The sequence below is a fragment of the Protopterus annectens genome, chromosome 8.part0 (genome assembly GCF_019279795.1).
Source record: "Protopterus annectens isolate FY-2018-M chromosome 8.part0, PAN1.0, whole genome shotgun sequence".
Classification (NCBI taxonomy): Eukaryota; Metazoa; Chordata; order Ceratodontiformes; family Protopteridae; genus Protopterus; species Protopterus annectens.
In genome coordinates this window covers 487,571,750-487,595,129 of record NC_056741.1, presented here as the reverse complement: position 1 = coordinate 487,595,129, position 23,380 = coordinate 487,571,750, and the positions used below count along the sequence as shown (strand labels likewise).

Genomic DNA, 23,380 nt, shown 5'->3' with positions numbered 1-23,380 from the left:
TAATGATTTAGCTACTAGTGTAAAAAGCATATACACTGATCTGTAGTTGAAGAGCAATCCTTTTTTGACTATAGACCTGCAGTTATTTTTTTATAAGCTGTGTCATAATACACCCATCCTGCTAATATTTAATCTGCGACACAACTCCCCTACTACTTAAAACATATAACCAATGTCATAAACAAGTACCTGTTCATACCTTAAATCTCCTTGCTCTCCCTTCTTTACTCACTTTCTTACTTCTATCAATTTCTCTCCCCTGGCTTTCTCTCTAAATATAGCATAAGCCTACTTTTCCCACTTCATATTCCAATTCCTTGTTTGTATTATACCAACTTACTATTAATTTCTCTACAAACTGGCTACCATTTCTCTAAATATTAAATCATCATATAACTTGTATCTGTTCTAAATCAATATGTTCATATTATGTCTAATTTGACATAATTATTTAAACTGTAGATGTTTTTATTTTTTTGAAAACTGAAAAATTATTGTTCGTAAAATGTTTTGTAATACTTTGGAACTTTTCTTCCTGGGCCTCTGGTGAAAATGGCCTCCTACCCAGTCAGACTTTCCCAGTAATCAAATGTCCAATCAATCAATCAATAAATAAACTTACCAAGTCCTGCTAACTAACCAACTAACTTACCAAACCCTGCTAAGGTTTATAATCTGTTTCACTGGTCAACCACACTTGCTAAATGTCACACTTTCACAAAATCTAGTTTTCTAATGCCAGTCACATGGCTGTTAGTTTACAGTTCTTTTCCTCAGTCTTACCTAACTTCCCTATAAGCCAAGCTGCACCATAAAGCTTATTCTGTCTTTTAATGCCATCTTCCAGATTACAGGGAGTGGTAACCTGCTGCATGACTTCCTCTTGCAGCACTTAGCTTACTGAATATCTGTCCAAAGACCGACACGTACAGCATATGGAGATTGATTTTCATCACTGAGAGGGAAGCTTGGTGGCAGTGCTACAAGGCTGCTGTCTAGCAGGGGCTAAAAATTCAGTTGTAGACTTGATGGATGAATGTTAGGAAACTTGGATGAGCATTAATACTAAAGCTCTGAGACTACCACCTCAACAGATTTACAGGTCCATATCCACTTGCTAAGCTTACAGCCAAGGAGACCATTAGGAATCTTAGCCACATCTTACAGAACTGGTGGGAGATTATCGATGTCCCCTATTAAGCAGATTTTCTACATATATCCCAGATGAAAATAGTTCACCAACCATCAAGTCCTCCTGAATGGTTTTAAGGGTTGCTATGGAAGTACTCTGCTTGACACATAAGGACAGCCTATTCTAGAAACCGGGATTACACTGAATTAATTCCTATCCTTCAGGTTTTAGTCTCTAGAGCAGGTGTTTGTTTTATCAGTGGTTCTATTACAGTGAAGGAGTTTAAAATCTGCTGGGTTCTTCACAGCACAGACCGCTTAAGCACAGCTCACCACTCAAGAGTCTACAAAACAATGAGTAGAGGAATAATGCTTTTAGTAAATCATAGAAGGTAAGTGTACTTAGACCCGAGATCTTTTGGGGGAGGAAATCTTCATGTTTCTCTAGTTGGTGTAGGTGGTTATCAAGGCACATACCAAAGGTGGCATTATATTCAATGATGGACCTAATAAGGGAGGAATAAAGTGTGAGTATAGCTACTCTGGACTTTGAGAATATACCACAAAGGATAAGTTGTGTAAGGTAGAAGGATTTTCTAACCATTACAAAGACACGGTACCTAAAGAGTTTACTATTTACATAAGTGCCCAAGTCCCTTATTATGGTTGCACCAAAAGAAAGTATATTGCATTTCTCGGCATGATTAATATACCAAACATTTGAAGAATTTGAGCATCAGAATATGATTTTTTTAAGTGACCCAAGTTTGCAATCAACATCAAACATGGTTAGCCATGGTTTACTGATATCAGCTTTTATGCCAAAAAAGTATATACAAGAGAGGAAGTGTCTCAGAAAACAACCTTGTTAGGCACCACTGGTGACACTTTTTTTTCTCTACAGCAAACGCAATATACTTAAAAGTGTGGGTTCTATCAGACAGCTATTTCCTTAGCCAGAGAACTATGTATGGGTTAATGCTGAATTGTGAGAGACCGTCATAATCCTAATCAAATGCCTTGGCAAGGTCTAGGGAGCAGTGGAGTGCTAGCCTTGGTAACACTTAGCCAAGTGGAAGAGGCATGATCTGTGTATAGGCCTGTAATTCCTAAGGTCAATAGGCGGGCAACCTGTATGCAAGGGCAGCACAAGAGCTGACCTCCACACTGTGAGTATATAACTAGTGAAGTGACACTTGAGCTGATGGAGAGATTCTCAACAGACATCCACCAGGGATTCTGCGACAACTAAAGGAACTTGTACTTTTAATTTTGGAAAATGCCAAAAGGGATTTCTAAACGTAATTTCATGACTGGAAATATGAGGGGGAATGGGCGACTGAAGGGAGAGTGACTGAAATGAAGCTGGAAGAAAAACTGTCTGCAAGAACAGTAATTTTTTCATGGTCAGAAGAAGGGGGTACCATTAGAAGTAATCTCAATACAGAATTGTCACTTACTTCTAAGCCTACTAATATAGCTGAAGAAAGCTTTATGGTTGTCTTCTGAATTAGTTACAAAACAGAGTTCACAACTAACTTTGCATTTTCTAAAGGCAAGTTTGAGGGACTCGCTCACCAGTTTTAAATCCTTTTTGTAAGGGTGAAGTGGACAATTTAGAGATGGACAGGAGATGTTTTTTTCTTTTTTTTTTTTTTTTTATTAAACAGTTTATTGTTAATGTGGTAATTCCACCATATAGATTTTTTAAACTTTCCATTAAGCTTACATCAGACTGGTGCAGATGCCTAAATATATTTATGAAAGAGAGAGTAAAATTCAGAGAAGAATTCAGGAACAATATGTGTTGAAGAGCTATGCAAACTGATTATCAATAAGCTCAACAAGTAAATCATTAGCTTTGGAGTAATCTCAGAATGTAAATTAGTTATTAGGGACACAAACAGATCTGCTGGGAGAAGGTCACAGCTATACTCAGTTTAGAGGATGAAATAAAATGCAATGAAAAGGCCATTGGTATGCCACACCTTCTAAGGAAAATAAAGACAACCATCATAATTAATTAAAGCCATCTTCAGCCCAGCAGTGTCTGGCACAAAGGTTGCATTAATCTTTTCAATACCCACCAAGCTCGCATGATACTGGTATCAGACCAAAAAGAGAACGTTAAGTCAGAATTCTGTGACACAGCTAGAAGAGTACTGGGCAGGCCTGATTCTGCATATTAAAAATGGAGGTAGCCTGAAAGTATCCCAGATTCCTGTCTATGTTATATGCATACAGCAATCACTCTAAGGACTAAATTAACATAAAGGCAAAGTGTACAGGCCATAGATGTAATATTCCCATTCTGCTCATATGGAAGTCTTACTGTGGACTACCTTTACCATTCAGCCTCCTAGCTGTAATGCAAAGTGCTACCAAATGTTTATATCTATTCATCAAACAGTAATAGGACAGCCCTCCTTCTTTAAAATGCAGGCACTGTTATACTGGTCTATGAATTATCTGCCTTGAGGAAATGTTTGAGCCACAACCTACATATGATCTGACCTCGAGTAAAACACTTAACCATGCCTCCAACTCCCAAGATGACCTTGAAAGCAAGTTTTTTTTTCAAGTGGTATACAGATCTCATGTAGTAACATAAAAATTAAACAAATATATTTAATTGTACTGTTACTATTAAATGACATAAGCAATACAATACAATACTCGCCTATCCTTCCTCTCATCAGGTTACTTGCTCCCAACTCATATTCACAGGCTCTCTATCCAAAATGATGTATCATGATTTTTTTTATTGTGGTTCTATAGTAAATAAAGGAGGACTTTATCCTTTGAACAACTGTCAAAGCAGGATTTGATCTCTCTCTCTCTCTCTGGGATCAAAATCTTGCTGCAAAAGGATGTTCAGTAGGCATGGTCCACAGTAACAGTCCAGAACAAAAAGAAATAAGCAGCTCTGATGGATCAACAGTTCTTTCAAGGTCATTAAATTCTAGGTTTGTGCTGGTTACACAGAAACATGAGGTCCAGTGGCAGTGGGAAGAGCTGGCAAATGTCATACAAAGGCTGTCAGCTCCCATGGCATAGAATGACGAAGACCTAACTCTGACCCAAGTGACTTGATTAGTGGCCCAGATGCCTAAGCTGGTAGGGGAGGATGGGCATGCCCATGCTGGGAGGGAGGTGGTAGCCTGCCGCTTACTACCACAACTCATTGGTTGTGTAGTAGCAATGGTGTTAAAATCATTAAGCTACCTCCTAGTGGCAGCCTTCAATGTTGGTGTATAGAAACATGCACATGCAAGAAGAAAGCATTGTGGGTTTCTGTGTTAATATGTATTCCATGACCACCCACCCAGGGGTGGGGTTAGGCCACTGCACACAAAAAAATAAACTCTGCCAGGATGTCAGCAGTGGCATAAAGCACCCTCATGGCTGCCTGAATGTCATCTTTCTTCAGATAGCTTTTGGCTTGTTACTGGGTAAAATACCCTGATAAAGGAAAGAATATACCGTGTTCAGATGCACGGGGGGTTGATCTCCATCAGACACAGGGGCAAAAGTCACATGGACAAAAAAAAAAAACATATATATATATATATATATATATATATATATATATATATATATAAATAAATAATCAGACACAGGCTGGACCGTGATGTAGTACATTGCTAAGTAAGGAACCCTATGTCATGAAAGAATCCAGTTTTAAAAGATGAAAAATCAGTTTGCTGTATATTCTTAGGCACAGGAAGAATTCAAAGGCTATAGAAGAATGCTCTCTCTTGAAGGACAGAAGTAAGCAACCTCGAAAAATGAGTTGTTTTGCAGAACATAGACTAAAATTATCAATATTACTGGATGGCTTTATGCAATGTAAATGTTGCATTGTCACTCTGCACTTCCATTATAAACTGCTAGCTGGTGATGAGAAATTATGCTACTAAACTGCAATTTTAAAACTTTAAAGTCATACCACAATTTGCTGTTCTTAAGAATCTCCAATATGTCTAGCTGAAATAAGACCTAAATTATTCCAGTTCCCCAAAGAGGTATCAGTATTGATATGAAAAAAATGTAATCTAAACATCAGCAAGAGATTCAGTATTACTATCCAGTCTGGAGATACAGAGAAACTGGGACATTGCTTAATGAAAGCTTGGGAACTGTGAGTGTGCAATTCTTCAAGGCAACACTGTTCAAGTACATCCAGAAATGGAGCTGCAGTCAAGAAAAGATAAGTAAAGGTTATAGGCACGGACTGATTTAGATGTCATGTTTTTCTGAGCAGAAATATTTTATTACCCTTCAGTGTCTCCAACATCTCACTTACTGCCCCACCCTACAGTCAGTAAAGCAAAAACAATAACAATATCATGGCCATTTCAGTTATTTTTACATCCTGCTATCTGTCCTATCTTATAGGTTCATAGGTAGGTACTAGGCTATCAGCACAAGGGCCTGCGTAAGCCTAGCCAACAAGGTTCCCTGGTTTATGCCACCCAAGAAAGTTATTTTCCTGTGCCACTGTCGAGCAGAGACACAGAAGTGATCCCCGGGGTGTATTTCCTATTTCCCATCCACTCATCAAGATTTTTCTTGAAGAGTGCTAATGAAGAACTTTGCTTGACATAGATGAGTAGCCTGTTCCGGAGTATGGAAAGTCTCTGGGACAGGAATCTATGCCTCCGGCATGTCCTGTTTATTGTGATGATGAGGTTTAGGCCCCAGAGCATGTAGCTCGGAGGGATTGGGATTTCTTTAGGTGTAGCATGTCCACTCTTGTATAAAATATAACCATAACTGTAAATTCACATTACATGTTCATATGTGTATACTAAACCTAGGTCTAATGAGAGTCATGGAAAAGATTAGACGCATCACCCTTGCAGTAAGGATAGACTACTTCCTTCTGGTTAGACAATCATTAGCATTAATGTCTGCCATGAATCTAAAATTACCCATCCAGTTGTTAATCTGCTTTAAATGTTATTAGCAAGGTACTTGGTTTGATGTACACACAGGGAGTCTTCCAGATGTGTGGGGTGCATTGGTTAAGTAACTTATCTTGCCAGCAAGTACTGTTGAGTTTAGTATGAAGATTTATGTCCCTGAAGTGGGTATTAGTTGAGCTGTTTGATCTCTAAAGGTGATGTAGGTTGAAAAGTAAGGACTACTTCATTCTACAAAATAACAGGCAAAGAGAGCTTCTCAGAAGCTTGAAAGAGAAAGAGGATGCACAGTTTAATCTGTATAGTTATTTTAGGTGGCTTAAACCCCTGATTTTTCTAATTTGGAATCTATGAAGCCTTTCAAGTTGCACAAGGTGGATAAGCAGGCACATTCCATAAAGGCAATGTACTCTCTGATGGATCTGATAAGGGAGGTGTACATGGGGACAAAGGCATACTTTGAGCTGCAATAGATGCCACTACAGATAAGCTGTGCAAGGCAGAATGATTTTCTGCCCACAGCTGACACAAGATGATTAAAAGAGAGCTTATGGTCAATGAAGGTACCCATGTCTCTAATAGTAGCAGTCTGTGTTATGACGAATACTTATGTAGGGATTTTATCAAAAGCTATTTTAGTTTTATATCAGCTTTACGAGTGTGTATATCACACACACACGCACACACACACACACACACACACACACACACACACACACACACACACACACACACACACACACACACAAAATTCACAATATCTCCCATATAAATGTATGATCCGCTTGTACCAGACATGCTGATTTCATTTAAGATCTTTGTACTGTTAAAGATAGGGCCGTAATGACATTAGTAGTTACCATGTAGATATTGCGGTATGGAAGGGTAAGCCTAGCAGCCAAATGTGGGTGAAATCTCAATAAACCACTCTATATATAATGTAACTAATGCCACTCTATACAAAATGCATGTATATTTTGTGTTTTTGTTTCAGTCACTATGTATATAACAAAGCAGATAACTGCCGCTTCACCGGTTAACACTCCTGCTCCAAAAGGCAAGAATAAGAGAATTTAAGTACCTTTATCTGCTTTTTTTTTCAAAAAAATACAGTATTTAAATTGATTTTAACTCTGTGGAAGGAATATTTAGCTGAACTGGAACTTTTCACTCTGCTCTTCAGTTTGTCCCACCCACCCTCCTTGTTTTTGTTTTGGTGTTAATCTTAGTGGCCTTGCAGCTGCCCGCCCCTCTTGTAAATTTGTGTTTGGATACTCCTTCTGGGCCCATCTCATTTGCTCACTCAACTGAGTGCAGTGAGATCATATTCTGATTTCAGGCACTCCTACTGTGTACAAAGAGAGCATCTGGGAAACAGAAAAAAAAAAAAAAAAAAAAATTAAGCTTGTTTCCTGCCTTTCCTGTTAAGTGGTATAGACTATTTGTAGGCTTTTGAGCCCCCAAGCCCTTCTGTGTTGGAGGGAAGCCTTCTAGCTTAGTTTTTTTCCCTATAACTAGCCAGTTTTCTAGTTTCAGCACTCAAATCTGTTTCTTTGATCTCAGCACTTGTTCAGAAAAAAAAAAAAAAAAAAAAAATTTTATCTGCTTTCACTGTACTTGTGTTTCTACCTACTTTTTTTTACTTTTGCATCATCTCAAAAGTACTCAATTGTATTTATTACTGCTTGGTGTAACTCATTCTAAGCCTTCTGGTTTAAACACTTGGGCTTCGGATCGGTTGTTTTGCACTGAGAGGGTTTGTGGTCTGCACTGTAGTGGCAGAACAGGTAGCTTACATCCTTCTAGGTTGGGAACTGCTGATTGAGGGCTCAGTGTCTGTTATTCTAAAAGTGTATTAATTCTGGTTTAAGCACTTAGGCTTTCAGGCCAGTTATTTTACATTAAGAGGGTTCGTGGTCTGCACTCTTGTGGGAAGAGAGGCTGGACTCTGCCCTTCTGAGCTGGGAATTTCTGATTGAAGGCTTATAGTGCATGCATATCTGAACTGCTTCTTACTGAAGTTGGTGCGCCTTGTTTGCTGTGGCATAGACTGGATTCGGGCCTGCTGGATCTAGCTTTGTTTGTGTAACTTGAGCACCAATCCAGGCATTCTCTAAAGTATTCAATTGTATTTATTACTGCTTGGTAGTAACTTGATTAAAGTTTAGCTGTCATTCTAAGTCTTTTGGATTAAGCACTTGGGCTTCAGACCAGTTGTTTTACATTAGGAAGGTTTGTGGCATGCACTGTGGTGGCAGGACAGGTAGCTTTCATCCTTCTAAGTTGGGAACTGCTGATTGAGAGCCCAGTGTCTGTTATTCTTAAAGTGTATTAGTTCTGGTTTAGGCACTTGGGCTTCAGGCCAGTTATTTTACATTAAGAAGGTTTGTGGTCTGCACTCTTGTGGGAGAAGAGGCTGGACTCTGCCCTTCTGAGCTGGGAATTTCTGGTTAAAGGTTTATGGTGCCTGAATATTTGAACTGTATCTTACTGAAATTGGTACACCTTGTTTGCTGTAGCATAGACTAGATCCAGGCCTGCTGAATACAGCTTTGTTTATATGCTTGTTGTTTGTTTGCTTGTTATTTCCCTGGAACACTAATTCCACCTAATACGCGGCTTCTCAGCTTCTGTGGCTCACTAGTGATATCTGCATTGCTTACTGTACTTATTTCCTTGTTTCACTTGAAAGAAAGTTACTGTTTGTCGTTTTGCATTTAAGTTACCTGTAACACATTGCACTTAAGTTACCTGGCACTTGCTCACTAAAGCAATTATATAAGTCAGCACTAAAAATTAAAAGCACTACACCCTCACTCCCCACTGGCCCTGGTTTTCAATTATTAAGGAATTCCCAATATTATTCTAGCATGTCCAAAGGTCAGTTGTCAATCTCCTCTCCGGTCCAGCTGGTGAATCTGGGAATCTTGAGGCAATGTTACAACTGCCTCATGTACACAGACAACCCTCTCCTCCTCCCAACAAATTCCAACACATGTGAGAGATGCAACCATATAGCCAAACTGGAGGCTAAGCTCTCTCAACTCAGTACTGGCATAACCAGTCAGGAGGAGAAGGAAACCATACTCACTACAATTCCAGTCTCACATAGACCTACCACGACAGCAAACCAAACACATAATCACACAAAAACATACTCGGAGGCTCTAAATAAAGATCTGCAGAAGCAGCAGAGACTTCCAAAGCAGACACCCAAGCAGCCGCTACCCCAAAACAAAACACGTGCAACACATATCTCACAAAGCCAGTGTGCCAAACAGTCACAGCCCTTAAGAGTAAACAACACACCTGATACACTTGTAACAGGTGACTCTATCGTCAGGCACACTGACGTCCCGCTCACCAGGCTGAACAAGGAGAGGGTCACGGTGAGCAGCCTGTCGGGTGCTAGGATCCGCCACATAACACAAGCACTCAGGTCACACCAAGGCAAGTACAAATATGACTCAGTCATTGTCCATGCTGGTGTGAATGACCTGAGACGTACCTCCCTGGACTACATGAAAAGAGACATAAAGGAGCTCTCTGAGCATGTAGCCCAGGCCGGTATGACCCTGACCTTGAGTAGCATCTTACCCTCACCAAGAATGATGCCACAATATGAAGACAAGATGATCAATTTCAACAATTGGCTTAAGTACTGGTGTCATTCAAAGGGGATCCAATGCCTGTCAGCTTGGGATGATATGCTCGACAAGCCACGATGCTTCGCTAGGGACGGCTTGCACCTGTCACCCTGGGCTTTCGGATATTGGCAAAGGCTCTTGCTACCCCCATAGTGCCTTTTTAGGCAAGGCTCAAAAGACAAACCCACCTCCATAGGTATCACAAGGGATAAGAAACTAAGAGTAATGCTACTCAACGCCAGAAGTCTAAACCTCAAGATGCACGCACTCGAAACTCTCCTTAGCATGGAGAACATCGATATCTGTGCAGTAACAGAAACCTGGTTCAGGGCTCCCGAGAGCACCCCAGCACTACCAGGTTATACCTCATACCATGCTTTTCAGCCCCAAAACTTGGACCGAACCACAAAGGAGGGAGTATCGATATTCATCAAAGATACCCACACCTCCAGGTTGGTGGCAAAGCATGAAGCATCAGAGACTATCCATGTGCAACTAACAGTGGGTAAAACTGCCTTCCAGTTTATAGCCTGCTACAGACCACCCTCCCAAACCCAGGAACCCCACTCGGCCTTCCTGAGAACACTGGAAAATATGAAGGTCTCTCCAAACACCATTATATTGGGCGACTTCAACTACCCAAACATAGACTGGGAGCATTACTCTAGCTCCAACACCCTAGCCCAAAGGTTCCTAGAATTTATAAACTCAAATGCTATGGAACAACTTGTTACCACTCCCACAAGAGGGGAAAACATACTGGACCTGATCATCACCAACATGGGGACTCTATGCTCCAGACCAGAAGTGTATCCCTCACTGGTAAGATCAGACCATAAACTAATCTCACTGGATATTCACATCCCGACCCCACCCCTGCCCAGAAAACCACAGTGAAAAACTTCTCTAAAGCAAATTTTACACTCCTCAAAACTGAGGTGGAATCCTTCAAAGCCCCGGGCCTGTGGAAAATACAGCCCAGACCGCAGAATCCTTTATAAACACATTCTATGAACACCTTCAGGAATGCATGGATCATGCAATCCCAAATAAAACCAAGACCCAATCCTCCAAAGGCAGACGTCCTGTCTGGTGGACCCCAGCCATAAACAAACTATACAATAGAAGGAGGAAGCTACTAAATGATAAAGCAAAATCCCAAAAGGGAAGGCATCACTGATCAGTATTAGCAAAAACCTACGGGCACACATAAAATTGTCTAAGGCCAGCTTCGAGAGAAAAATTGCACAAGACACTAAGGATAATCACAAGGCTTTCTTTAGTTATGTTAGGAACCTGGGTGGTAATTCCCAGATATGCTCAGAATTAGTCCAAAATGACAAAAATACACCGCACCCACAGACATTGCCAACATCCTAGCTGACAGGTTCAGCGCAAACTCCCCAACAAAAGGACAAATATCTATCCCAGCAGAGTGCTGGCCCCCTGACATCTCAGATGCTCAGGTAAGAGCTGCCCTCTCCAAAGCAAAAAACACAGCATCAGTGGGACCAGATGGTGTCCCGGGCTGCGTCCTACATGAACTCAAAGAAGAGCTAAACCCAAACATAAAACTACTGTTCAATCTCAGCCTTACTACAGGATATGTGCCCAAAGAGTGGCGTACAGCAACAGTGGTCCCTCTCCATAAAGGTGGTGCCTCAACGGATCCTGGAAACTATCGCCCCATAAGCCTGACTAGCTTGGTCTGCAAAGCTATGGAAAGGATCATCATGGACCTAATAAATAAAGATATTGGGGACCTACAAACACTGGATCCTACCCAGTTTGGCGTTGTTAAGGGCAGATCCTGCCTCTTAAACCTGGTTGATTTCTTTGAAACAGTCACCAAGGCCATTGACGAGGGGAAGGTGGTCCACACAGCCTACTTGGACCTCGCAAAAGCCTTCGATACAATACCCCACTCGGGCATTATAGATAAGCTCACCAGCTTAAATATAAACCCCTATGTCACTAGATGGATTGCAAACTGGCTCAAGGACAGAACCCACATGGTTAGAATTGCTGGAGCCATGTCAGACTCCAAACCAGTTATAAGTGGTGTCCCACAAGGCTCAGTCCTGGGACCTCTCTTGTTCAGTATATATTTCTCGGAGGTACAGGCCAACACGGAAGGACTGTGGCTGACCAAGTTCGCAGATGACTGCAAACTGGGTGCCATAATCGACTCTCCAGCCGACACAAGCATCCTCCAAAAGGGCCTCATAGAAACAGACAACTGGTGCCAGTGCCATGGCCTCAAGCTAAATGCCAAAAAGTGTATAGTCATCCCATTTGGCAAAAACAAAGTGCCCACAAATTACCACATAGGTGGAAATCCATTAAGTACAGAAGAAGTAATTAGGGACCTGGGGACCCAAGTTGATAGCAATCTCTCATTTTACAACCTAGTGGCCAAAGTGGTTAGAAAAACATTTTATATAGCCCACCTAATCATGAAGGGATTCACATCTAGATCAGGGGAGGTCATCGTGCCTCTTTACTCATCCCTCATCAGGCCCATAATTGAGTACAATGCCCCTTTTGGGATGTACCTTACCAGACACCTGCAGCAACTGGAAAGACCCCAAAAGTACCTCACCAAGAGGATCAAAGGGCTCAAACAGATGCCATATGCTGCCCGGTTAAAGAAACTCCAGCTCTACTCAGTGGCATACCGCCTCTTCAGAGGCGATCTGTGCCTGACGTATAAAGCCATGTCCAACCCGGAATTAATGGACATGCTGCACCTCAGAAAATCCAAATCCCATCGAGCTACGCTCGAGAGACTTGAACCTCAGCACTGAAATAAATAGGACATGCTGGAGGGACAGATTCATAACCCAGAGGCTCCCTTCTCTCTGGAATAAAATCCCAGTCCAGGTTAGGCAGAGTCCCTCATTGACTCCCTTCAAGAGGAATCTTGATGAGTGGATGGGAGATCGTAGGTTTACCCCGGGTATCACTTCTGTGTCACTGTTAGATAGAGGCACAGTATACTAACCTCGAAAAAGGGCATAGCAAAATAAATTTAAAATGGGTGGCGAAAGCCAAACACATTCTGGCTAGGCTTATAAATGCCCTAGGGCAGATAGCCTAGTATGAACCTATGAACCTATGAAATAAAAATAAATATATACGGAACTGGAGTGAAAGTAAGAATGCAAAAATAAAATAAAAGTAAACAGTCCCAGATATAAAATCCGCAAATTTTATTTCTGGCAAAATGCAAACGGATAAGCGCTTTCACTATGTTAGCTTCATCAGATCCATAATAAAATTCCCTAACAAACAGCATTATATATAAAGAAACATGAAAGCAATCAACCTATCAAATAAATAAATTGAAACTGTGTCTCTATTTAAAGACATAGTGTATTACAAAGAACAACAAAGATATAACAAAATATAAGAACAGAATATAAAAACAAATATGTACATTGTATACATATATGTGAAAAACGCAGACATAAAAAACTTCTATATATATAAAAAATTATATATAAGAAATTATAATATAAGTCATTTAACATGCCTACGCTGCCTCAACTTGGGTTTAATTGATGCCCTTTCATTGAGACCTGATCCTCTATCAGCTCTCAATAAAACTATCCAATCACTTTCTTTACCCTCAGTATACGTCCTAATGTCACCTCCCCTCTGAGTTGGGGTGATAACTTCCAATACTCTAAACAAGAATTCATGGTCATTACCATATAAGGCCACATGCTTGGCTAAGGCATTGTGCAACGTACCCTTCCTAATATGATACTTGTGCTCTCTCATCCTATCTCTAAGGGGGTGGTTGGTCTTGCCCACATAAAAACAGGAACAGAGTTGGCACACAGCTAAATACACTACATGAGTGGTCATACAATTTGCATCCACATTCGTGTTAAAAACTTTATGCGAATCTGGATGAAGAAATTGTGTATTACTATCTATGAAAGGGCAAAAATTGCAATGACCACAGGGCTTGGTGTAACCAATCTTCATAGGATGCTTGTCAGATTTTGGATAACATAGCATCCTCTTTAGGTTGTTTTTATTCCTGAAAAGAAAGCGTGGAACTTCTCCCACTATCTGCTTTAGGTCATCATCCACTTACAAGACACACCAGTACTTACTTATAATCTCCTTAATTTCAAATTGATCAGATGAAAAAAGAGTCGAAAACTTTACATAAGGCTCAATTCTTCTATCCACAGTAGTGCTACTAGAACCAGTTGGTCCAAAATATGGCATAGCTACTGTTGAACGTAGATTATAGACTTCTTCCAGATGCTGATTCACTTCACTCACATTATAGCCCCTGTATACTAACCTGTTTCTCAGGTTATCTAATTCATTAACGAACCCAATATCCATGGGATTTAACCTAGAGGCCCTAATCGCCTGTCCTTTCATAATATTCTTAAATATAAAAGGTGGATGCATACTTGACCTCATAAGCAGTGCATTACAGTGACAGGCCTTGCGGTGAACCCCTGTATTGATAATGTCATCAGATAACCTCTCTACATATAGATCCAGGAACTCAATTCTATGTTCAGAAAAGTGCATGGATTATTTAAGGCAGGTGGTTAAATTGTTCATGGTTGAATACATGGACTGTAATTGCGTTGGTGTCCCTTTCCATAAAACAAAGAGATCGTCAATGGAACGTCGATAAAACACTACATGTTCCCTAAATAATGTTTCACGACACAACACATGCTCCTCCCAATATGCTAGGAACATGTTGGCGTAGCTATTCGTACGAGGTGTGCCCATAGCTACGCCATCACACTGCCTATAAATAGCCTCTTTGAACATAAATAGATTGTTTTCAAGAACCAATTCTAAAAAATGAACGATCAAATCAATCTTAACATCAGTGTAGCCACTATGTTCCCTTAAATATTCTAACACATAAGTGAGTCCTAGTCCATTTGGAATAACTGTAAAGAGGGACTGGACATCAAAGGTGACAAATAAGCAATCAACTATGGTTCCTTGTTGTTTAATGCATTCATAGAATTCAACCAGAAACTGTTTGGAATCTTGTAATACGAAAGTATTACTGTTCAATACATGCCTAAGATGTTTCTCTATAAAGACAGACAGATGTTCAGTAATCCACCCACGACCTGAAACAATTGGTCTCATGGGTGGGTTACATGGGTCTTTATGTATCTTAGGTAGTCCATGTATAATAGGAATGACAGGTGTCTGAATGTAAAGATATTCATACAATTCCTTCCCTATTAAGTTACTTTTCAGAATATCCAACTAAGTATGCCCAACATACCTAATTATATCTTTTACAACATCTACTGTAATAACTTCATAGAACTTGTCACTTAATATGGGTTCCATAATGGCATTATAATGTGACATATCCATAACTACAACTCTACCTCCCTTATCAGCTGGTCTAATAATGATGGTAGAGTCCTCTTGTAATTTCTTAAGACTCAATCTCTCCTTATAAGTGAGGTTATCATGCTTCATGGATCTTTTCACCTTCTTATTGCTGTAATAACTATGGAGCTCATCCTCCGTTAATTTTAAAAATGCCTCTACCAGGGGGTGATGGACTGGCACATATTCACTTAAGTTCTTAAATGTAAATTCTCTAGTTTCTGTTGATTCATTATTGGATCCTTTATATAAATATTTTAACATCACATTCCTGCAAAACAATTTGAGGTCAGTGATAGTATCTGTCAACCTGCTCTGACTCTTTGGAATAAAATTTAGCCCTTTACTTAATAACTTAATGTCATCACAAGTTAATATAACACTAGATAGATTATGGACTAATGTTTGTTGATCCACATCGTCTTCAAAGTTTGATGAGATAGAGGTTCCCCTGATGGCTTCCTCTTTTGTCTGCCTTGACTCATGGAGCGTGAACTCCGCGGGCCCTTCTCCATGCGTACGGGTAAGGGAAAAGATAAATCAGAGCTTGTACTAATACAAGGTTCTGTAGGGCCTCTCTTTATCTTCGGTCTGACTACAACTTCAGTCTTATCTTCTGGTAGTATGGAGTTGTTCTTAATAATCTGTACCTCTGGATATAAATTAGTATCAGACTGCATACTAGGATGTACAATATGTATAACATCAATGGAATCATTACAATTATCAGTAATAGCTTCACTGACGGATGGTTTATTATTATTCGAAGAACCACTCATGTCACTCTCTGTAACATTATTCATACATACTTGAGGTTCATGAAGCTCTACAGAGACAACATTTTCATGTACACTCATTGCATCAATAATATTAGATTCCGGTATCCTATCATACATATAACTCTTAGTATTATTGTCCTTAATTGTAGCAAAATCCTGTCCAAGGTTATTTGAACCATGTATTCTATTAGTACAGTCAGTTGATGGAACTGTAGTGTTGCTTCCATGTCTAGGCCACATGAAAACATGGCCCATCTTAAAGTCATTTATATGTCCCTGGTAGCCTTATGCCTCTTCTGTTGCAATAGTTTCTGCTCAAAAGCTAACACACAATCAAGCACATTTTCAAAGAGTGGTTGTACCACCTTACATGGAAATTCTCCAAACAACGCCTGTTGCTTCACATTAATGTTCTCAGTTAGCCTCGCTTCCTCTGGACGAAAAAAGTCTACGAGAAGCTGTAAATATTATGGCTTACCTCGATGTTAAGGCGTTGCCATTGTGCTAAAAAATCAGGATATTCACGACCTTGACTCGGCATGGTGAATACTCGGAGCCCTCGGGGAATAATATTCCGGTCCAGACAAAACTGAAAATGCAGTCGCTGCATTTGAAAACGCTTCAGTTTCATAAAATCCTTCTCTATTGCATCAAGCAACTGATAAAGTCTCTCCGAATCCACCATCGCCTCCATGGCATCATTAGGTACTGCCACATTCTCAAAGTACCAGGAAGCATTCATAGTTCCTTTAAGATACTGTCGGAACCTCGTCTGGAGTGCCTCATTCCTACGGTCTTCACCTCTAGGAGTATAATCTAATTCAATATTAGCCATGGCTGAAACAAAAACTTACTCCTGTTAGCAGCAGAATAAAAAGAAAATATAATAAAGCAGATAACTGCCACTTCACCGGTTAACACTCCTGCTCCAAAAGGCAAGAATAAATAAAAATAAATATATACGGAACTGGAGTGAAAGTAAGAATGCAAAAATAAAATAAAAGTAAATAGTCCCAGATATAAAATCCGCAAAATTTATTTCAGGCAAAATGCAAACGGATAAGCGCTTTCACTATGTTAGCTTCATCAGATCCATAATAAAATTCCCTAACAAACGGCATTATATATAAAGAAACATGAAAGCAATCAACCTATCAAATAAATACATTGAAACTGTGTCTCTGTTTAAAGACATAGCGTATTACAAAGAACTACAAAGATATAACAAAAGTTTTGTCTGGACCGGAATATTATTCCCCGAGGGCTCCGAGTATTCATCATGTCGAGTCAAGGTCGTGAATATCCTGATTTGTTAGCACAATGGCAACGCCTTAACATCGAGGTAAGCTGTAAATATTTACAGCTTCTCATAGACTTTTTTCGTCTAGAGGAAGCGAGGCTAACTGAGAACATTAATGTGAAGCAACAGGCGTTGTTTGGAGAATTTCCATGCAAGGTGGTACAACCACTCTTTGAAAATGTGCTTGATTGTGTGTTAGCTTTTGAGCGTAAAATATTGCAACAGAAGAGGCATAAGGCTACCAGGGACATAAATGACTTTAAGTTGGGCCATGTTTTCATGTGGCCTAGACACGGAAACAACACTACAGTTCCATCAACTGACTGTACTAATAGAATACATGGTTTGAATAAACTTGGATAGGATTCTGCTACAATTAAGGACAATAATACTAAGAGTTATATGTATGATAGGATACCGGAATCTAATATTATTGATGCAATGAGTGTACATGAAAATGTTGTCTCTGTAGAGCTTCATGAACCTCAAGTATGTATGAATAATGTTACAGAGAGTGGCATGAGCGGTTCTTCGAATAATAATAAACCATCCGTCAGTGAAGCTATTACTGATAATTATAATGATTCCATTGATGTTATACATATTGTACATCCTAGTATGCAGTCTGATACTAATTTATATCCAGAGGTACAGATTATTAAGAACAAATCCATACTACCAGAAGATAAGACTGAAGTTGTAGTCAGACCGAAGATAAAGAGAGGGCCTACAGAACCTTGTATTAGTACAAACTCTGATTTATCTTTTCCCTTACCCGTACGCATGGAGAAGGGCCCGCGGAGTTCACGCTCCATGAGTCAAGGCAGACAAAAGAGGAAGCCATCAGGGGAACCTCTATCTCATCAAACTTTGAAGAAGATGTGGATCAACAAACATTAGTCCATAATCTATCTAGTGTTATATTAACTTGTGATGACATTAAGTTATTAAGTAAAGGGCTAAATTTTATTCCAAAGAGTCAGAGCAGGTTGACAGATACTATCACTGACCTCAAATTGTTTTGCAGGAATGTGATGTTAAAATATTTATATAAAGGATCCAATAATGAATCAACAGAAACTAGAGAATTTACATTTAAGAACTTAAGCGAATATGTGCTAGTCCATCACCCCCTGGTAGAGGCATTTTTAAAATTAATGGAGGATGAGCTCCATAGTTATTACAGCAATAAGAAGGTGAAAAGATCCATGAAGCATGATAACCTCACTTATAAGGAGAGATTGAGTCTTAAGAAATTACAAGAGGACTCTACCATCATTATTAGACCAGCTGATAAGGGAGGTAGAGTTGTAGTTATGGATATGTCACATTATAATGCCATTATGGAAACCATGTTAAGTGACAAGTTCTATGAAGTTATTACAGTAGATGTTGTAAAAGATATAATTAGGTATGTTGGGCATACTTTGTTGGATATTCTGAAAAGTAACTTAATAGGGAAGGAATTGTATGAATATCTTTACATTCAGACACCTGTCATTCCTATTATACATGGACTACCTAAGATACATAAAGACCCATGTAACCCACCCATGAGACCAATTGTTTCGGGTCGTGGGTGGATTACTAAACATCTGTCTGTCTTTATAGAGAAACATCTTAGACATGTATTGAACAGTAATACTTTCGTATTACAAGATTCCAAACAGTTTCTGGTTGAATTCTATGAATGTATTAAACAACAAGGAACCATAGTTGATTGCTTATTTGTCACCTTTGATGTCCAGTCCCTCTTTACAGTTATTCCAAATGGACTAGGACTCACTTATGTGTTAGAATATTTAAGGGAACATAGTGGCTACACTGATGTTAAGATTGATTTGATCGTTCATTTTTTAGAATTGGTTCTTGAAAAAAACAATCTATTTATGTTCAAAGATGCTATTTATAGGCAGTGTGATGGCATAGCTATGGGCACACCTTGTGCGAATAGCTACGCCAACATGTTCCTAGCATATTGGGAGGAGCATGTGTTGTTTCGTGAAACATTATTTAAGGAACATGTAGTGTTTTATTGACGTTTCGTTGACGATCTCTTTGTTTTATGGAAAGGGACACCAACACAATTACAGTCCATGTATTCAACCATGAACAATTTAACCACCTGCCTTAAATTCACCATGCACTTTTATGAACATAGAATTGAGTTCCTGGATCTATATGTAGAGAGGTTATCTGCTGACATTATCAATACAGGGGTTCACCGCAAGGCCTGTCACTGTAATGCACTGCTTATGAGATCAAGTATGCATCCACCTTTTATATTTAAGAATATTATGAAAGGACAGGTGATTAGGGCCTCTAGGTTAAATCCCATGGATATTGGGTTCGTTAATGAATTAGATAGCCTGAGAAACAGGTTAGTATACAGGGGCTATAATGTGAATGAAGTGAATCAGCATCTGGAAGAAGTCTATAATCTACGTTCAACAGTAGCTATGCCATATTTTGGACCAACTGGTTCTAGTAGCACTACTGTGGATAGAAGAATTGAGCCTTATGTAAAGTTTTCAACTCTTTTTTCATCTGATCAATTTGAAATTAAGGAGATTATAAGTAAGTACTGGTGTGTCTTGCAAGTGGATGATGACCTAAAGCAGATAGTGGGAGAAGTTCCACGCTTTCTTTTCAGGAATAAAATCAACCTAAAGAGGATGCTATGTTATCCAAAATCTGACAAGCATCCTATGAAGATTAAGCCCTGTGGTCATTGCAATTTTTGCCCTTTCATAAATAGTAATACACAATTTCTTCATCCAGATTCGCATAAAGTTTTTAACACGAATGTGGATGCGAATTGTATGACCACTCATGTAGTGTATTTAGCTGTGTGCCAACTCTGTTCCTGTTTTTATGTGGGCAAGACCAACCGCCCCCTTAGAGATAGGATGAGAGAGCAGAAGTATCATATTAGGAAGGGTACGTTACACAATGCCTTAGCCAAGCATGTGGCCTTATATGGTAATGACCATGAATTCTTGTTTAGAGTATTGGAAGTTATCACCCCAACTCAGAGGGGAGGTGACATTAGGACGTATACTGAGGGTAAAGAAAGTGATTGGATAGTTTTATTGAGAGATGATAGAGGATCAGGTCTCAATGAAAGGGCATCAATTAAACCCAAGTTGAGGCAGTGTAGGCATGTTAAATTACTTATATTATAATTTCTTATATATAATTTTTTATATATATAGAAGTTTTATATGTGTGCGTTTTTCACATATATGAATACAATGTACATATTTGTTTTTACATTTTATGTTCTGTTCTTATATTTTGTTATATCTTTGTAGTTCTTTGTAATACGCTATGTCTTTAAATAGAGACACAATTTCAATGTATTTATTTGATAGGTTGATTGCTTTCATGTTTCCTTATATATAATGCCGTTTGTTAGGGAATTTTATTATGGATCTGATGAAGCTAACATAGTGAAAGCACTTATCCGTTTGCATTTTGCCTGAAATAAATTTTGCAGATTTTATATCTGGGACCATTTACTTTTATTTTATTTTTGCATTCTTACTTTCACTCCAGTTCCGTATATATTTACTTTCTATATAATGCCATTAATCTATTGCCTTTATATCCTCAAGCCAACCATATTCACTTATATCCTCAAGACAGCCATGATATTCACTTTGTGTGTGTGTGTGTGTGTGTATATACACACACATATATATATATATATATATATATATATATATATATATATATGGATTCCTATTACAAGAACGAAAGTTCACTACTTCGAACTTATAATAGGAAGCCTCACTTCTGCGAAAGTTCACTTTAACGAAAATTAACTTTTGCGTAAGTGCACTTCACCAAAAACACCACAGCACAGTGGAGGACATAAAAAAAACAAGCTATGTCCTCCACTGTGGTGCGATAGTCACGAACCTTAGGGTTAGGGCACGGGTTAGGTTAAGGGGATAGTTAGTAAAGCTATCCCCTTACCCTAACCCATGCCCTAACCCTAGGGTTCGTGACTATCGCACTATAGTGGAGGACATTGCTACGTCCTTCACTGTGCTGCAGTCGTCACGGACCTTAGGGCTAGGGCATGGGTCATAGTAAGGGGATAACCCTAAGGTTCGTGAGTACTGCACGGAAGTTCAGTATGACACCCGTTTGTTGTACTGAACTTCGCATAAGTGCATTTTCGATTAAGTGCACTTTCGCTGCAGTGAGCATTCCATGCACTATTTCGAATTAGTGAAAATTCGATCTAGTGTATGGAACCCATATATATATGAGAGCGAGAGACACACGTGCGCATGCACGCACACACACACATATATTTTTTTTTTTGCATTTTGAAATTCACTCTGTGTGTAATGTCATGTATCTGCTGTGTTTTCCCCAGACTGAGTCTGAAATGGGTCCATTGGGATCAGTGCTCTATCCTGGTTACCAAATTAAAAATAAAATACAATAAAATAAACCAAAAGAAGGTAGTGCAGGTTAGCTGAAGAGCAACATACAATGCTGAAGTAAAAACAAAAATAAGCAATGGCATAATGTAACTGTAATACAAAAATCTATTATAGCCCCTCAGTATAATAATGCTGATGACTAGTCTTTCTTCTGCTTAATTCTACCTCTGCATTAAAGTCAGATCTTCTGTAAAGTCCAAAAAGCAAGGTTAGCAGATGTCTACAATATTCCACTGTGTAAAGTGAAACTACTGTTTTAGTAAATCAGATTTCACAGAAATCCAGATGTATTAAGTTGCAATAACCATTTTGTCCTCACAGTACACTTCTGGCCTAAAATCTTGCATACCTTCCTTCCACTATTTGTTACCCTGAGCTTCTCAATACACACATATTGCATTCATAAAAAAAAAAAAAAAAAAGAAAATAAGCTGTTCTCAAACATAACCAGAGTTCTGTCTCTCTGCTATATTCCACTCATGCCTAATAGGACCGAAGACCTACACAGATAAATACAGCTTCTATCCTACACAATAAAATGGCACCTTCCCAGCTTCTTTTGTGAATTTATCATTGTTCAAGCCTGGTCACAAATCCTGCCTGACACTACCATACCAAAGTACTAATGACTACATAAATAGCATGCCTTATCAGCCTGACTAACCCCTCCCCTCAACTCATCTGTCTCGTGTGTACAGGACGCATGTTTCAAAAATGTCTTTCTTTCTTAGCTTCCTTCCTTCTCTTTCTCTCTCCTTCCCTATCTCTAGCTACAGTTAAAATATAACAAACTGCTGGCCTCGTTATATAATTTAGATCCTAGTATTATAGATTAAACAAAAAAGCTGATACATAATGAAGCTTTCATTGTGTTTTTTCCAAATGAAAGCCACACATCTATAGAAACCTTTATTTCCATTTAAAGGCTGATCTTTTACTGTGCACAGTATTTCATTTGCCAGCATTACAAGACACATCCCTTATTTTATTATTTAAATTCAGAATTTCAAATCCTCACAAACATGGAGAAAGTTAGCATACTAGCTAAGTGCATACAATAAGTATATTACTGCTAAACTTCACATTTTTCACTCAAAATCCCTGTTGTCTTGCATTGCAGAAGAAGTCCAGTTCCTGTAACAAAGATCTACTATTCAAATGTAACTCACAGCCAGTCAGCATATCACATACTTAACTCCTTTCCTCTGTTGTCCTCAGTGTATCGCTTTCTTGTTTCCCCCTGTTGCCTAGGCTTCATGTGAAAAAGGGATTGAACTGCTTAGGCATACTAAGTATTTCTTCTCATGCTTGAGATGTAACATACTTTGTTTGCCACCTGCTGGCTAGGAGGAGTGGTAGCAAGATGCTTGCAAAGTGCAAGCCAAGCACAGATCTGAAAACATTCATTGTTACATGTCAAGCAAAAGTGGATGTCCTATGGAGAATGATATTAGAGACAAATGTTAATATCACATTGACTTTTGGTTGCTGTTGTTCCTTAAATACAGTAAACACACTCACACTCTCTACAGTAAACATCTAGAGTCAGTTCTCTGTCATGCATCATTAGTGTCCCATTCTATTGTGTGTTAAGAAAAAAAAACAGTTATGGGTCTGTGCAGAGATAGTTGTAATTCTTTACTTTAAAATTATGCTGGTTTAAATTTTATAATTCCTTCTTATAAGCTTCAGTAGTTATATTATTTATGTCATGCATATTTGTAAATATTTTGCA

The 23,380-nt window shown here is 39.0% G+C and overlaps 1 protein-coding gene across 2 annotated transcripts in view; it reads right to left on the bottom strand.

Annotated features, from left to right (window-relative positions):
* Positions 1–22,901, bottom strand: part of CCDC160 (coiled-coil domain containing 160) — a 190,206-nt gene extending 167,305 nt beyond the window's left edge. Inside the window, exon 1 of one of the 2 annotated variants that reach the window (XM_044080012.1) lies at positions 22,837–22,901. The gene's annotated coding sequence lies outside the window, so the exon portion shown is untranslated. The remainder of the gene's footprint in view (positions 1–22,836) is intronic. The other variant, XM_044080014.1, reaches the window with a different exon arrangement.
* Positions 22,902–23,380: the final 479 nt, after the last annotated feature.